Here is a 14,860-nt window from a genome sequence, read left to right as displayed (position 1 = left end):
GGACTACCTAGCGTATGCTGTCAACACTGGCTACATGCAATCAATCAGCCATCAGCAGTGAGGAAACCAACACAATGCCTTGCCTAGCACAGCCACAGCTAGTCTGCTCACCAGCTGGTTTGCTAGATAATAAAACATAATAACGCTGGGTAATGATCGTCATCACCATCATCAGCGCACAATCCAAAGTTAGAAAGTCACATCATGTTTGGGTTGCAACAACACAACCAATCCCAGGCCTACAAAATGACCCTTCACAAGCAGAGCAATAACACAACCCTTTGTGATGACCTGTGATCCTGTCGGTAGATTGAGCCTTTATGAGAGACTATTTGTACAGTGTACGTTCATCTTTTACAAAAACTGTTGACTGCCACTTGAATAATTGCATCTTCCTTGCTTTGATTTCGGACTGACTTTAAGGCGGTCTCCCACCAAGCGTCACGCATTCGCTGCTGAATTATCAAAGCAGATTAAAAGAGGAAAGAGAAAAGAGGAGGGAGAAGAGGGGGAGGGATCAAAATCACACCACTGAGAACATGTCTGCTCTATAGCTTTCATTTATTAGGTCCAAATATATTTGATGGAGGTTATTTTTAAACAAACCTTAATCCTCTGTTCACCCTTCACCGTGAGGTAGATAATAATAGTAATCTAGTTGAAGGGAATTTCATTTCCAAGCTGAGAAACGTTGCACTGGGATAGACTAGTTGCTTTATTAAGGGAATTTATAGTGTCTTACAAATTAGGCAGTTTGAGGACAACACACATTCAACATTGCTGAGGATCAACTCACAATCTAGCACTAGTGGCACCTGATCCCCATACAATACAACATGGCACATTGCAGGGATATACTTTAAGAAGAAAAGCTGAGAAGTACCCATTGTTCCTTTTTGTTCTACATAGAAGACTAGGTGAATAGATTGCCTTCGAAGTAGGACAGCCTATTGGTGCTCTCTTAATATTCACTTCAAATAGCAATCTATCCTATTCCTATTCTACAAGCTTTGTGTCTTAGGTTGGGAACTTCTTTTGATATTCTAAGTAGGAGAGATTTAAGATCCTCCCATTGTAGCCATGCAGGAAAGAGCTTGTAATGTACACTTCATTCTTGTCCTGCCCTTGAGCAAGTCAGCAATTCCCCATTGACTCACTGCCAGCTCCAGGGGCGCGCTTTGTGAAGATGACCCAACACTCTGACCTCCCTGGAGGGAGCCAAGTGAAAAGAGAGTTTCACTGCAGGGATCAATAGAAGTATCACACCCTTATCACTTTATTCAAGCAATTTGGGACGGAAGGGTTTAGCTTGCATTTAATCCTTGACCAAGATTTGAAGGCTTCTACTGTACTGTATTGATGTATAATTCTTACACTGTGCATGTGTTTGTGTGTGTGGAGCTGGTATAATTCTTACACTGTGCATGTGTTTGTGTGTCTGGAGCTGTAGCGGGATGAAATGTGACCATGCGGTGAATTTATGTGTGTTCCTTTCACAGTTGATGAATGTTAATTTGTGTATTTGGAGTTGCAGAATATCAAAGAATCCACCTCCTTATGCACAATGATAAAGCCTAATGGCATAATCATTTTTCTTACTGCATTTGAGTTTTTCAGTGCAATGTTTAATGCTTTTTGTTGATGTTTGTATAAAAGGTAATTAAGCACAGCCTACTTCTAGTCCCACAGGTCAGAGAGTGGAGTATGCTCTTCATGGATGCTGGATGATGAGATGCTGTGTGCTTTTTAGACTATATAGGCCATTTTATATGGTGAAGCCCATTAACTATACAAAAGCTATGTTTCCTCACAGCTTTCATCTTTTTTTTTTACGACTCCAAACATGATTATGAGTGCTGGAGCCTGGCTTCAGAGTGGATACAGATCTGAACTCGACTAGACGTCTCAGCCCTATTAATCCATCACCGTTGCATCAGAACAGTAACATCTACTTTTGAAATGTTCAAAGTAGTTTCTGCTCCTCATTACATGTTAATGCCTACTGTGAGGAGTAGCCTACTGTGTCAGCTAAGGCAAGTCAGGAGAAGCACCTTATCCGTTTCTGTGATTTCTACGTTTTTCTCTCCAAAATAAAGCTATCATAAGTTAACACTGCTTGGTGTGGGGCATTTGGTCAAGTCAAGTGGAAACCCAGTCAAGCCAACAGACAAAGCAAAGCAAAATGTTTCCACCAGCTAGTTTCAAATGAGTCATATGGCTGGCATGGCTAAAAACTGGCAATTATAGGTTTCACTTTTTATTTTATTTTTTATTTTGGATTAGGAGAAAAGCAGGCATAGCATAGAGTATCTTCAGCCTTCATCTTTTTGGTCTTGCTACACCTGTTTGGGAGTATTGATTTGATGTGTGTGGGTGTGCATACTTTTGTTTGTTTTATAGACTGAAAGTAAGCCCTCTTTATAGTTAAAAAAGTGACTACTGCTAGAATTGAATATTTTTTAAATCTGTTTTAAAGCCAAAGAAATACCTTTACAAATATGCACTACCTTAATGCTACACCAAGCTAGAGCTGTTTACATCACCTACCTTTTATAGAAGACAAACACAATTTTATCCTACAATAATTATACAACATACATGTAGCCTGCATCGGATTCACACATCTAACCTGTGTTTCAGAAATTGTGTGACATTTTTCTTTGACTGTCAACACCAATTTTTAAATGTATGTCAGCATTGGGATATGCAACTGCATACATAGTCTCAGCATTGCACTTATTAGAGACGTGTGAATGAATTATCACATACTCATGGCTATAACGGCAGAATCCAAAGAAAGGATTTCCATTGAGACATTGTGGCACGCTGGTGGGCAGCAATCTTAAACAAAAGAACAAAAGACTGCACCACGTATGGTGCCATCTGTTGTCAGTATCCTGTCACCCCAATGTGAACACAAAAGCTCCAGAGAGAACTGCCTCCAACTTCTTCTATTCAGTCAATTTGCAAACGAGAATGGCCGGAATTCATTGGCAAATAGCTGTGACTGAACAGGGGACACTCCAGTGAACTAATCCCTTCGAGCACTCTGCATTTTGCAGGGAGCGGCAACCTGCCAAGATGGCCATTGAAGCTGCATTGCTATTGTGTCATTTTTAATGCAACACTGTTGTCTTTCTCAACACTAACAATAGCTGACAGTATTTTGGCCTTTTTGGAAGTATTTCCACTGCACCAGTGATACAGTAGGCCACAGGAAGAGAGCAATCTAAATGCTTCCTACAAATTGCAAACTAAAATCGCTTTTTATCCCTGGCCATGGACATTTGAAATGCACTTGTTATATGATTAAAATACAACTCCCTGGCCAACTTCCTACAGCTTCTGAACCTGAAAGAAATCACACGCAATATGCTATTAACACATTTGGAAAGTGCCAAGTTCCACTGATGAAGCATAACATGTTACAATGTGGAACCTTTTGAATTAAATATTTAATAATCTTTCCAACAAAATGAGTGTCACAAGTTCATTCAGAATTATTTTGCAGGCGGTACAGTTGTTACAAGGGCTTAAACATTGTGTGTGATTTGCATTATACATACGTCATAAAAAGGATTCACACATCAACATCTGAGATTCTGACTAGTAATTGACTGAACCCTGAGACCGGAGCAGGATTTAGCAGTACAAAATTGGCCCTCAGCTGCATGCTCCCTTCACCAATCACACTAATTCTCTGCTAAAGCAGCGATGTGTTTAACTACTGTAAGAGGGCAGCTTATGGGGTCTGTTCAGCTCATTATTCTGCCACTGATGCAGGCTGTGTGTACTCACCTACCTAAACCCAAGCGGACACCTGCTTTTTAGCACTGCATTTGTTTCCAAAATTGTTGTTTGGCAGTGAAAGCAGTAGTTTATATCTGTGCATCCACTTACTGAGATTGTCCCCACCCGCCATGAGTCATGCTAACATACTCTACTGTGCCATGTTTTCATTTAGTCCTATCCGGCTTGATAGCCATGATGCTATTCCACCTACAATTGGCAGATCTTGCAGATCTCCCTTTTTTAGCAACTCAGTCATGGGAGCAGATTGGTGGGCTCGACAAGTGACACGAATACTAACAGCGCCCTCGCATTCAGTCAGCCTGCCACCCAGGGCATCCTGTCTTAATCCCTTTGCAGAGACCATACAGAGACTTGGCAGAGTGCATCTGAACATGGAGGTCCCTGCAGATTATTTAGCCCATGCAATTATTATAATGGCGGTAGCATAAGGTAATACGTGAACAGGAATTGAATTATCACTTGAAAGGTGTCTCTTTACCCTCTGGCTCTCCCTCTATCCAGTATTGGCACAAGTGGCAACTTTTTTCTACTCGCTAGTAATCAAAGCACATGAAATAACATACAGGGCCTCAAAATGTTCTATAATGTGAACAGCAACAACACCAAAGGTTACACAAGGATAATTCCCTGAAAAACAACTGCACCCAGGTATACAGTGGGGCTTGAAAGTTTGGGCACCCAGGTCAGGTAAAAATTTGTATTAATGTGCACAAAGAAGCCAAGAAAAGATGGAAAAATCTCCAAAAGGCATCAAATTACAGATTAGACATTCGTATAATATGTCACAAAAAGTTAGATTTTATTTCCATCATTTACACTTTCAAAAATACAGAAAACAAAAAAATGGCATCTGCAAAAGTTTGGGCACCCTGCAGAGTTTCTAGCATGCACCGCCCCCTTTGGGAAGCTGAGACCTGACAGTGTCATGGATTGTTCTCAATCATTGTCTGGAAAGACCAGGTGATGTCAATCTTAAGGTTTTAAATGCCCAGACTCATCTGACCTTGCCCCAACAATCAGCACCATGGCTTCTTCTAAGCAGTTGTCTAGAAAACTGAAACTGAAAATAGTTGATGCTCACAGAGCAGGAGAAGGCTATAAGAAGATAGCAAAGCATTTTCAGATACCAATATCCTCTGTTTGGAATGTAATTAAGAAATGGCAGTCATCAGGAACAGTGGAAGTTAAAGCAAGATCTGGAAGATCAAGAAAAATATCAGACAGAACAGCTCGCAGGATTGTGAGAAAAGCAAGCCCAAACCCACGTTTGACTGCACGATCCATCCAGAAAGACCTGGCAGACACTGGAGTTGTGGTACACCATTCCACTATAAAGAGATACTTGTACAAATATGTTCTTCATGGAAGAGTCATCAGAAGAAAACCTCTTCTACGTCCTCACCACAAAAATCAGCCTTTAGAGTTTGCAAATGAACATATAGACAAGCCTGATGCATTGTGGGAACAAGTTATTTTTGGCCGGAAGGAGCAAAGGTATGTTTGGATAAAAAAGGGCACAGAATTTAATGAAAAGAACCTCTGTCCAACTGTTAAGCATGGGGGGGATCAATCATGCCTTGAGGTTGTATTGCAACCAGTGACACAGGGAACATTTAACAATTAGAAGGAGAAATGGATTAAATAAAATTTCAGCAAATTTTGGACGCCAACTTGATGCCATCTGTGAAAAAGCTGACGTTAAAGAGACGATGGCTTCTACAAATGGATAATGATCCTAAACACACCTCAAAATCAACGGTGGATTAGATCAAGAGGCTGAAAATTGAAGGTTTTGCCATGGCCTTCACAATCTCCTGACCTCAACATAATTGAAAATCTATGGATAGACCTTAGAAGAGCAGTGTGTGACAGACAGCACAGAAATCTCAAAGAACTGGAAGACTTTTGGAAGGCAGAATGGGTGAAGATACCTCAAACAAGAATTTAAGACTCTTGGCTGGCTACAAGAAGCGTTTCCTAGCTGTCGTGGGGGGGGGGGGGGCAGTACAAGGTATTAACTTTGAAGGGTGCCTAAACTTTTGCAGACGCCTATTTTTTTGTTTTCTGTTAATTTGAAAATGTAAATGATGGAAATAAAATCTAACTTTTTGTGAAATTATATACGAATGTCTAATCTGTCATTTGATGCCTTTTGGAGATTTTTCCATCTTTTCTTTGCTTCTTTATGCACATTAATACAAATGTTTACCTGGGGTGCCCAAACTTTCGAGCCCCACTAAACATGTTGGACACTAGCTGTACCTACTCTTCCTTAATATACTGTACTATTCTATACTATAATATAATTGTACTCACTCTCACCCTTGGGTTGAGTTGCATTGTTATTAAGGAAGTCATATCTTCTACTTACATCATTACAAAACTTTTTACACAGTAGTTTAATACTTCTAAACCTCTCTATAAACCTCCCCGTCAGACCAGAAGTTTTTTAACACTTCTATAAAAATGCTGCCGAATTCTCCACTCACTACTTGGCTTGTCTCACTCTTCTCCAAAGTTTGTAATATGTGTCATGCCAGTTTCTGAGCCATTTAATAAACAAAAGCAATCTATATACGGCTGTCAGAATGCAATAGCCAAGACTGCATTCAGTCTATGGAGCAAAGTGTCTGGACGGCCAATAATACAGTAAGATTATGTTTATCAGAAAGAAGTAATTGATTATTATGTCTTTTGTACCATTTTCAGACATAATACCATAACACATTGCCTCATACCAAATTAAAATGTGTCTACGGATTTTTTTTCCTCAAAGTTATTGTCTGTCTGACCATAATTCCAGATGGCAGTTTGATTGCTCTCAATTTTGCCTTTCTTTTAATTCAATCTCATTCCATCACAGACGGGAGAAATGAGCCTGGTCATCTAAAATTGTGATTATTTTCAATAATGCGATTGTGCCATCTGGAAGCGCTGCTGTCCTGAGGGGATGGTGGAGGTTAAGCTCAGGTCAGAGGGTCAACTGCACCACATTTCCCCCCGTGATAGTTCATGATGAAGAGACCTAGATTACAGGCTGCTCTCTTTTGTTGTTCAGAGAAAACAAAGATTTTCTGGAAAGTTATAGACCCTTTTACATCACATTTAGCTGAACAATTGATAATAAATAAGCAAGAACATTTTCAGTATATAGCAAGCTACACATATATATAAATATAAATATATATATATTTACAATACAGGCCAAAAGTTTGGACACACCTTCTCATTCAATGTGTTTCCTTTATTTTCATTACTATTTACATTGTAGATTATCACTGAAGGCATCAAAACTATGAATAAATACACATGGAATTATGTACTTACTAAAAAAGTGTGAAATAACTGAAAACATGTCTTATATTCCAGTTTCTTCAAAGTAGCCACCCTTTGCTCTGATTACTGTTTTGCACACTCTTGGCATTCTCTTGATGAGCTTCAAGAGGTAGTCACCTGAAATGGTTTCCCAACCGTCTTGAAGGAGTTCCCAGAATGCTCAGCACTTGTTGGCCCTTTTGCTTTCACTCTGCGGTCCAGCTCTTCCCAAACCATCTCGATTGGGTTCAGGTCCTGTGACTGTGGAGGCGCAGTACTCCATCACTCTCCTTCTTGGTCAAATAGCCCTTACACAGCCTGGAGGTGTGTTTGGGGTCATTGTCCTGTTGAAAAATAAATGATGGTCCAACTAAACGCAAACCGGATGGGATGTTGCATGCCGCTGCATGATGCTGTGGTAGTTATGCTGGTTCAGTTTGCCTTCAATTTGGAATAAATTCCCAACAGTGTCACCAGCAAAGCCCCCCCACATCATCACACCTCCTCCTCCATGGGAACCAGGCATGTAGAATCCATCCGGTCACCTTTTCTGCGTTGCGCAAAGACCACGCGGTTGGAACCAGAGATCTCAAACTTGGACTCATCAGACCAAAGCCCAGCTTTTCACTGGTCTAATGTCCATTCCTTGTGTTTCTTGGCCCAAATAAATGTCTTCTGCTTGTTGCCTCTCCTTAGCAGTGGTTTCCTAGATACTATTTGACCCTGATTCGCGCAGTCTCCTCTTAACAGTTGTTCTAGAGATGTGTCTGCTGCTAGACCTCTGTGTGGTATTCATCTGGTCTCTAATCTGAGCTGCTGTTAACTTGCGATTTCTGAGGCTGGTGATTCAGATGAACTTATCCTCAGCAGCAGCAGAGACTCTTGGTCTTCCTTTCCTTTCCATGTGAGCCAGTTTCCTTGTAGCGCTTTAGGGTTTTTGTGACTGCACTTGGGGACACATTAAAATTTTTCGCAATTTTCCGACTGACCTTCATTTCTTAAAGTAATGATGGCCACTTGTTTCTCTTTACTTAACTGATTGGTTCTTGCCATAATATGAATTCTAACAGTTGTCCAATAGGGCTGTTGGCTGTGTATCAACCTGACTTCTGCACAACACAACTGATGGTCCAAACCCCATTAATAAGGCAAGAAATTCCACTAATTAACCCACACCTGTGAAGTGAAAACCATTTCAGGTGACTATCTCATGAAGCTCATTGAGGGTTTGCAGCTCTATCAAAAAAAGCAAAGGGTGGCTACTTTGGGGAATCTAAACTATAAGACCCATTTTAGAGTTATTTCACACTTTTTTGTTAAGTACATAATTCCATATGTGTTCATTCATAGTTTTGATACCTTCAGTGAGAATCTCCAATGTAAATAGTCATGAAAATAAAGGAAACACATTGAATGAGAAGGTATACACTCTATATATGAATGAGGTATATATGAAATGAAAGAGGTTGCTCTTAGTGTCAAAAGCAGTGTAGTAGTAGTAGTGTCTGCCAACCTTGGAGTCCTGTAAAGCTTTTTAGCCTCTTCTGGCTCATTGTTAAGAATTGTATGGCCTGCATACATGATTTGCTGTAGGTTTGAGTCAATGTATCAGAAAGCTTGTTTTCATGTTTTTGTGCCCCCTAGTGACCAATAATCGTTTAATGCAGCTTTAAAATGAAAGGAGCCAATGGAGTGTGTATGTGAAACCATTTAGAAAATCCAATATCATTGTTCTATTGAACTGTCCAAAATGTCTAAGAATTATTTCAAACGTTTCTGAAATTGAAACACAGTCTGGCGCTGTGAGCAACTGAGTAAACACTTTTGGTTTGGTCAGCTTTATTAAATCTGGAGTATCCCTGCAGTCGTGACAGCATCCTGCACCCTGCAACCTATAGCTTAGAGTCCCATTCCAGCTTTCACTGGCCCCCTTGGCAGCTATCCATTCATGAAGCACTTTATCTCCACACAGATGACAGAAAACACTTCAACGTAACCCACTAGTACGACCTGCCCTGTATGTCTTATCTTTTCCATTTCATGTATGCTGTTGTCTTTTAACAAGACGTTACAGAATGTGCACGGATTGTATGTCCTGTGCCATCAGAATGATGTTACCTTGAATCCACTGTAAATTACATATTGTGGCTCCAGATAGTTTTACTTTAGTAGTTTTTCCAGATTACAGTGCACTGCACAGCACTCTAAGGCCAAGGTGGGGGACGGGAATTCATTTTTTTTTCAGCTGGAGAAGAGGCGGAGAATGGAGCACTCAGTCTGAATGTCAGAATGAAACAGCAGCAGCAAAATATTTTCAAACTTCCACCCCCCAATGTTAGACATAAAGGTGCACACAGATTTTGAACCCCAGCACACATTGTTTGGAAGCTAATAGCAATGCTGCTGTTAGGTAATATTGAACTGATTATTACTGGATTTCCTTAAACTTCATCTCTAATTGTATAAATTTGCCTGTAAAAACTTTCCAACCATTATACTGGGCCAACATGAGCTATTTTCTAAATGTAAGATTTAAATGAAAAATTAAACAATATCTACTTGTTAGTTTAATCTGCTGCAGCTTATCTTTTTAAGGCTGTTATTATTCAGTGGTAGAGCGGTTGCCTGCCAATCGGAAGGTTGGTGGTTCGATCCCTGCCCCTGCAGTCATTGTCGAAGTGTCCTTGGGCAAGACACTGAACCCCGAGTTGCCCCCGGTGCTGCGCATCGGAGTGTGAATGTGTATGATTGTTTATCTGATGAGCAGGTGGCACCTTGTACGGCAGCCCCGGCCACAGTGTATGAATGTGTGTGAATGGTGAATGTCTCCTGTAGATGTAAAAGCGCTTTGAGCAGTTGTTAAGACTGGAAAAGCGCTATATAAATACAGCACATTTACATTTACATTATCTTTTATTCTGCCATTTTTTTCTCACTTATTTATCCATAATTACTTTGTCTATAAGATATTATTAAATTGCCATTGTAAAGCCCAACCTGATGTGATTAAAATTGTGTCTTTTATCTGACCAGCAGTCCATGACCCAAATATATTCAGTTTACCATCTCAGGTGACAGACGAAAAGAAAACCCTCACTTTTTAAAAGCTGGAACCAGAGAATGTTTTGACATTTCTGCTTGAAAAACTACTCAAATAATGCCAATTAAATTTGTGTTGATTAACGAATCAATTCATTGACTAATCATTTAAGCTCTTTTAGGATTTTCTCTAAACCATTTAAATGTTAATGCTGGCACTATTCTATATTGTTCCTGTTCTTCTTTTTCTCAACAAATCCCGATGAAGTGATGCTACTAATAAGTATTTTCTGTGTAGCCAAAATGTGTTTCTTGTCCCTCTGTGCTCCACTATTATCAAAAAACAACAAGAAAACATAAATGAGTTACAGTGTTGCTTCATTACAACAAACATGGGTAATTTATTTTGAGTCAATTCTACTTACCCACTAGTGCACCAAATGTGTATTATTCTATAGCCAAAAACACTCACCAACAAATGCATTATTTACTCCTGTGTGAGATAACTACAGCGCCCAGCTTTTTTAGGATTGTGTTGGGTCTGTGTAACAAAATGAAACTATGCATCCGTGACCTTTTTTTAAAGATTTTTGTGTTCAATAGTAAAAAATGGGGCTTTGGGCTGAATAATGGCGATCTAGTGGGAACGTCATTAAGTATTGACAGATGGACTAGTAGCTCAGCGTTGGTTTTAGTCTTTACCTTAGATATAGCCTTATCTTTCAAAGGTCCAATGGCATGGAAATTTCACTTTATGAGATTTTTCAACATTAATGTGCGTTCCCCCACCCTCCACTTTGCCCCCCCTCTCTCCTCATCAATAGCTACAGACTCAGAAATGGCACATACTGAGGAAAGCTCATTGTGGGACTGGCTCTAGTGGCTGGAATTCTGCACCAAGGCTGAATTTTGGGAAAGAGACTTCAGATACAGTATTAGGGGACCACTAAGGTCTATATAAAAGAGACTTCAGATACAGTATTAGGGGACCACTAAGGTCTATTTAAAAGAGACTTCAGATACAGTATTAGGGGACCACTAAGGTCTATATAAAAGAGACTTCAGATACAGTATTAGGGGACTACTAAGGTCTTTTAAAAGCCTCCAAAGAACACCATGTCATAGGACCTTTAACAATCTCCCTTGTATTATGTTGTTGCTTAGGTACTTATTTATTGTATGTACTATATGCAAAAATATTCATTAGCTTTCAAGATGTCATAATTTCAAACACGGACACAACAAACCTTTTACTTACTTGTATCTGGTATAGGCACATTGTATGCAGGTCTTGTAAAACCCAGATGGCCTGTGAGGTTACAACATCATCACAAACAAGGTAAAAACAAGACAAACTTATGCAAGTGTAATGAATCAGTAATGTGTTGAATGAATTAGCAAGATGACATTCAGTTCAACAGACAGCCCTCTAAGTGGCCACAGGCTTCTTTCTCCATCATGATGAGACTTGCCACATTTCATATCGCTTCATATTTTACCCACTCTATCAGTTTCACACTCACTGGGCCAACTGCAAATGACTAATCACTAATAAACAATGTGTTATTGTTTAATAAGAAATGTGAATTAAATATCACAATTGATTATGAAATAAATCAATAAAAAATGTCATGTTCTTTCTAGTAACTTAGACATTATAGTGTATTATTTCATTTAATGTAGGAAAATGTAAAATATCTGTTTTACAGGGATGTGGGGCGGGGGTGGGGGTTGTGATTCCCGAGGGTATATTAAGCGAGTTCAATTTTGCCAGGATGTAGAGTGTCAATAACACTGGGTATTAATTGTGATAATATCAGTATATAATATAATCTTGTGCTACACATAAGATTAGCATGCTAACTGCTGAACATGTGACTTTTTTTATCTGATAGTAACACTGCAAATTGAGATGTCTGCCATCTTGTCACTTGGTTGGAATACTCACATTGTACATAAAACAGTGCAAATCTCCTCTTACAACTCTGAGGGGAATTGTTTAATGTGCCAACAAGCTAAGACAAACATGAAAATATAATTGTGACTGCAAAGCAAGTTGTTCAATAATGCAACATTTCTTGTTAAATTTCACCATCAAAGATGTCTTATCTTCCTCTATTCGACTTGTGTGGAACAGTGTTTACATATTTATTCTCATCATCATACCACAATACTATGAAACAGAGAGGTTTTTTTATAGGTGTTTCCTAATTTCTTGAGTGCTAGACACTCTGCAATTTGCACCATTGACTGCCAAGCTTGCTTCCCTGGTGTGTGGGAATGTCCAACCTAACATGATTTGGCTAGTTAGAGTGAAACACTTACACAACTCTAATCACGTGACATTGTAGTTTAAGTGCTCTGAAATAATCTGCTTTATATTACAGTCTTCTTGCTATGTGTATCCAGATTGAGACCTACAGTATGTAGCACTTTCCCAACAATCTCATTAGACCAAATACATTTGGCAATCACAGTGGTGTCAATCATAATGCCAGTGGCTGCTGATGCAGGAGCAGAAAAAGTAAGGGTGGGTGTCTTTTTATGTTGCTGGCAGGATTTTAGATGTAAGCAGTAGCTATGAATACAGTTTGAGCGTGCCTACATGAAATTAATCCATGCAGTATTGCACCAACAAAGGGAGGAAGTATGTTTGGAGCTGGTTTTTTATTCTTCTTCTGCAATCCCTTCATGTAATGAGGCATTCTATGCTGATAAAATTTATTTAGATAAAAACAAATTATGAAGAAGGCATGTGGCCAACGCTATAATTACTCTATGAGTGGTCGAGCAGCATGCTCATTGCTGAATTTACTGTTTTTCCTAAAGCCTTCCAGAGGAAATACAAACGGAGATGTTTTTTGACAGTTGATATTCAATCAGTGGGTTTGCCATCTCTGACTGCTTCTTCTCTTAGGTGGCAGCATAGGGTTGTTGTAATTCCAGCCAGATAAATTGATCGTCTGCCGGTGGGAGGCCTAATTCTACTTGATTCCCCAGCAGAGGCTTGTCTCTCCGCAGCCTCCCTAAACCATGGCTGGCGTGGCACCCTTTGCTGGTGCAAAAACTAGCCACATGTCGGTTCATTTCTACTGATTAAGCCAGGCACTCATCCTCACCGAAGAACATTTCCCCCTCAGTTCACAATTTTTACAGTTAAAAAAACACCTGTCATAATATACTGGCTTTTGGCTCCTGGGTTGATGGAAAGAGATGATTAACAGATAACTTGAGTTGGAAGAGTTGAAAAGAGACAAGGAGAATACTTAAATGAAAAGGACCCAGTAGGCAAGGTTAATGTTTCTTGCACAAGGCAAGAGTGCTTTTGCTCTTGGCAAAGGCATTAATAACTGCACTGAAAAATGGTGTCTGCATTACTTAATAGCACAGTCTGACACAATGCTGTCACATTTTATAATTTCACAGCATATGTAATATGTTTGGAATACAGTATATATTGATTTATATGTAAGGTACCATCTCTGTGGGCAGGAGATGATAAGGAATGATAGCAACAAATCAACACTGTTGTGTGGCAGTAGGAGGTACAGGCTTTACTGGATGTGTCTGAGTGTCTTGGTCTATTTTTATCTTGAGCACACTCAGGCATATTCTTTTACACTTTGGCAGAATGGACTAATCTTATCTAATTTAATCTAATCTAAGATAACAGAGGAACGAGTTTCTTGTTAGTCACTTGATTTGGGAGATAGTAAATTCTGGGCAATATCAGGCCACTTCACACACTTGAATCACGGTATCTGTGAGGGATTTTGCTGTGACAATAAATTGGATCGTAATGAAACGTAAACAGCACAGCAGTACTGCTTTGGGTAAAAACACATTAATCATGAATCAATGAAAAATGCTGTTTTTGAAACCCCAGAAAATGAATCACAGATAAATAATTCCAAAGGCAATAAAAAGGCTATAGAATATTTGACTAGAAAGTCGAGATAGTGAAAAATAACCCTCATTGTTTTGTCACTGGATAACATTCATCAATGAGTTTGGTAATATATTGTTATGTTTAACATATAAGCCACAGCACAATATCAGGCAAGAATCGCTCAACTTCCTCTTTTTCCCAGTGTACAGTATGAATGCATTTCTCAGTTTGTATTGCTTTTTAACATGGACATACAGTATATTTTGTACACATTTTTCATTGGCACTAAGACTGTGAGTTGTTTGTGTGGCCAGGTTGGGTCAGTGGTAGACCAGGCGCACGTGTACTGAGAGGTTTATGCCTCAAAGCAGAGGTCCAGGGTTGGAACCCGACCTGTGATGATTTGTGTGATGTCTCCCCCCTCTTTCTTTACTTTCTTACCTAGCTGTCTTCTCAAAAATGAAAGGCGGCATAGCCCAAAAAAATGATCTTTAAAAAAATAAATAAATAAAACTACGATTTGTTTGTGACAGTGCAGGGCCACATTAATTGAGTGTGATGGTAAACTTGTAAATTATTCAGGACTAAGGCTTTGTGTAGTAAATAGTTCCAGGCTTAGGATTCCAATAAGGAAGGGGCTCACAAGAAATTAATCAGAATGCTAAATTCTCCTTTTCATTTTCAGTCTCCAGTGTAGATGCATCAGCTTTTGTGAAGTCTAGAAATATATTATGAATTTCTTTTATCAATTTTCTGTCAATTTAGCACTAAAAACTATATTGTATTGATAGCTTGAACTCACTA

At 39.3% G+C, this 14,860-nt stretch overlaps 1 protein-coding gene and 1 long non-coding RNA gene across 2 annotated transcripts in view; both read left to right on the top strand.

Annotated features, from left to right (window-relative positions):
• Positions 1–14,860, top strand: part of LOC116690514 (uncharacterized) — a 60,602-nt gene that overhangs the window by 35,594 nt on the left and 10,148 nt on the right. The gene's annotated exons all lie outside the window — the stretch shown is intronic.
• The window catches only part of lrrc4cb (leucine rich repeat containing 4C, genome duplicate b), a 45,602-nt gene that overhangs the window by 24,068 nt on the left and 6,674 nt on the right, over positions 1–14,860 (top strand). The window lies entirely within an intron of this gene.

The sequence above is a fragment of the Etheostoma spectabile genome, chromosome 1 (genome assembly GCF_008692095.1).
Source record: "Etheostoma spectabile isolate EspeVRDwgs_2016 chromosome 1, UIUC_Espe_1.0, whole genome shotgun sequence".
Classification (NCBI taxonomy): Eukaryota; Metazoa; Chordata; class Actinopteri; order Perciformes; family Percidae; genus Etheostoma; species Etheostoma spectabile.
This window is presented reverse-complemented; position numbering and strand designations above follow the sequence as displayed.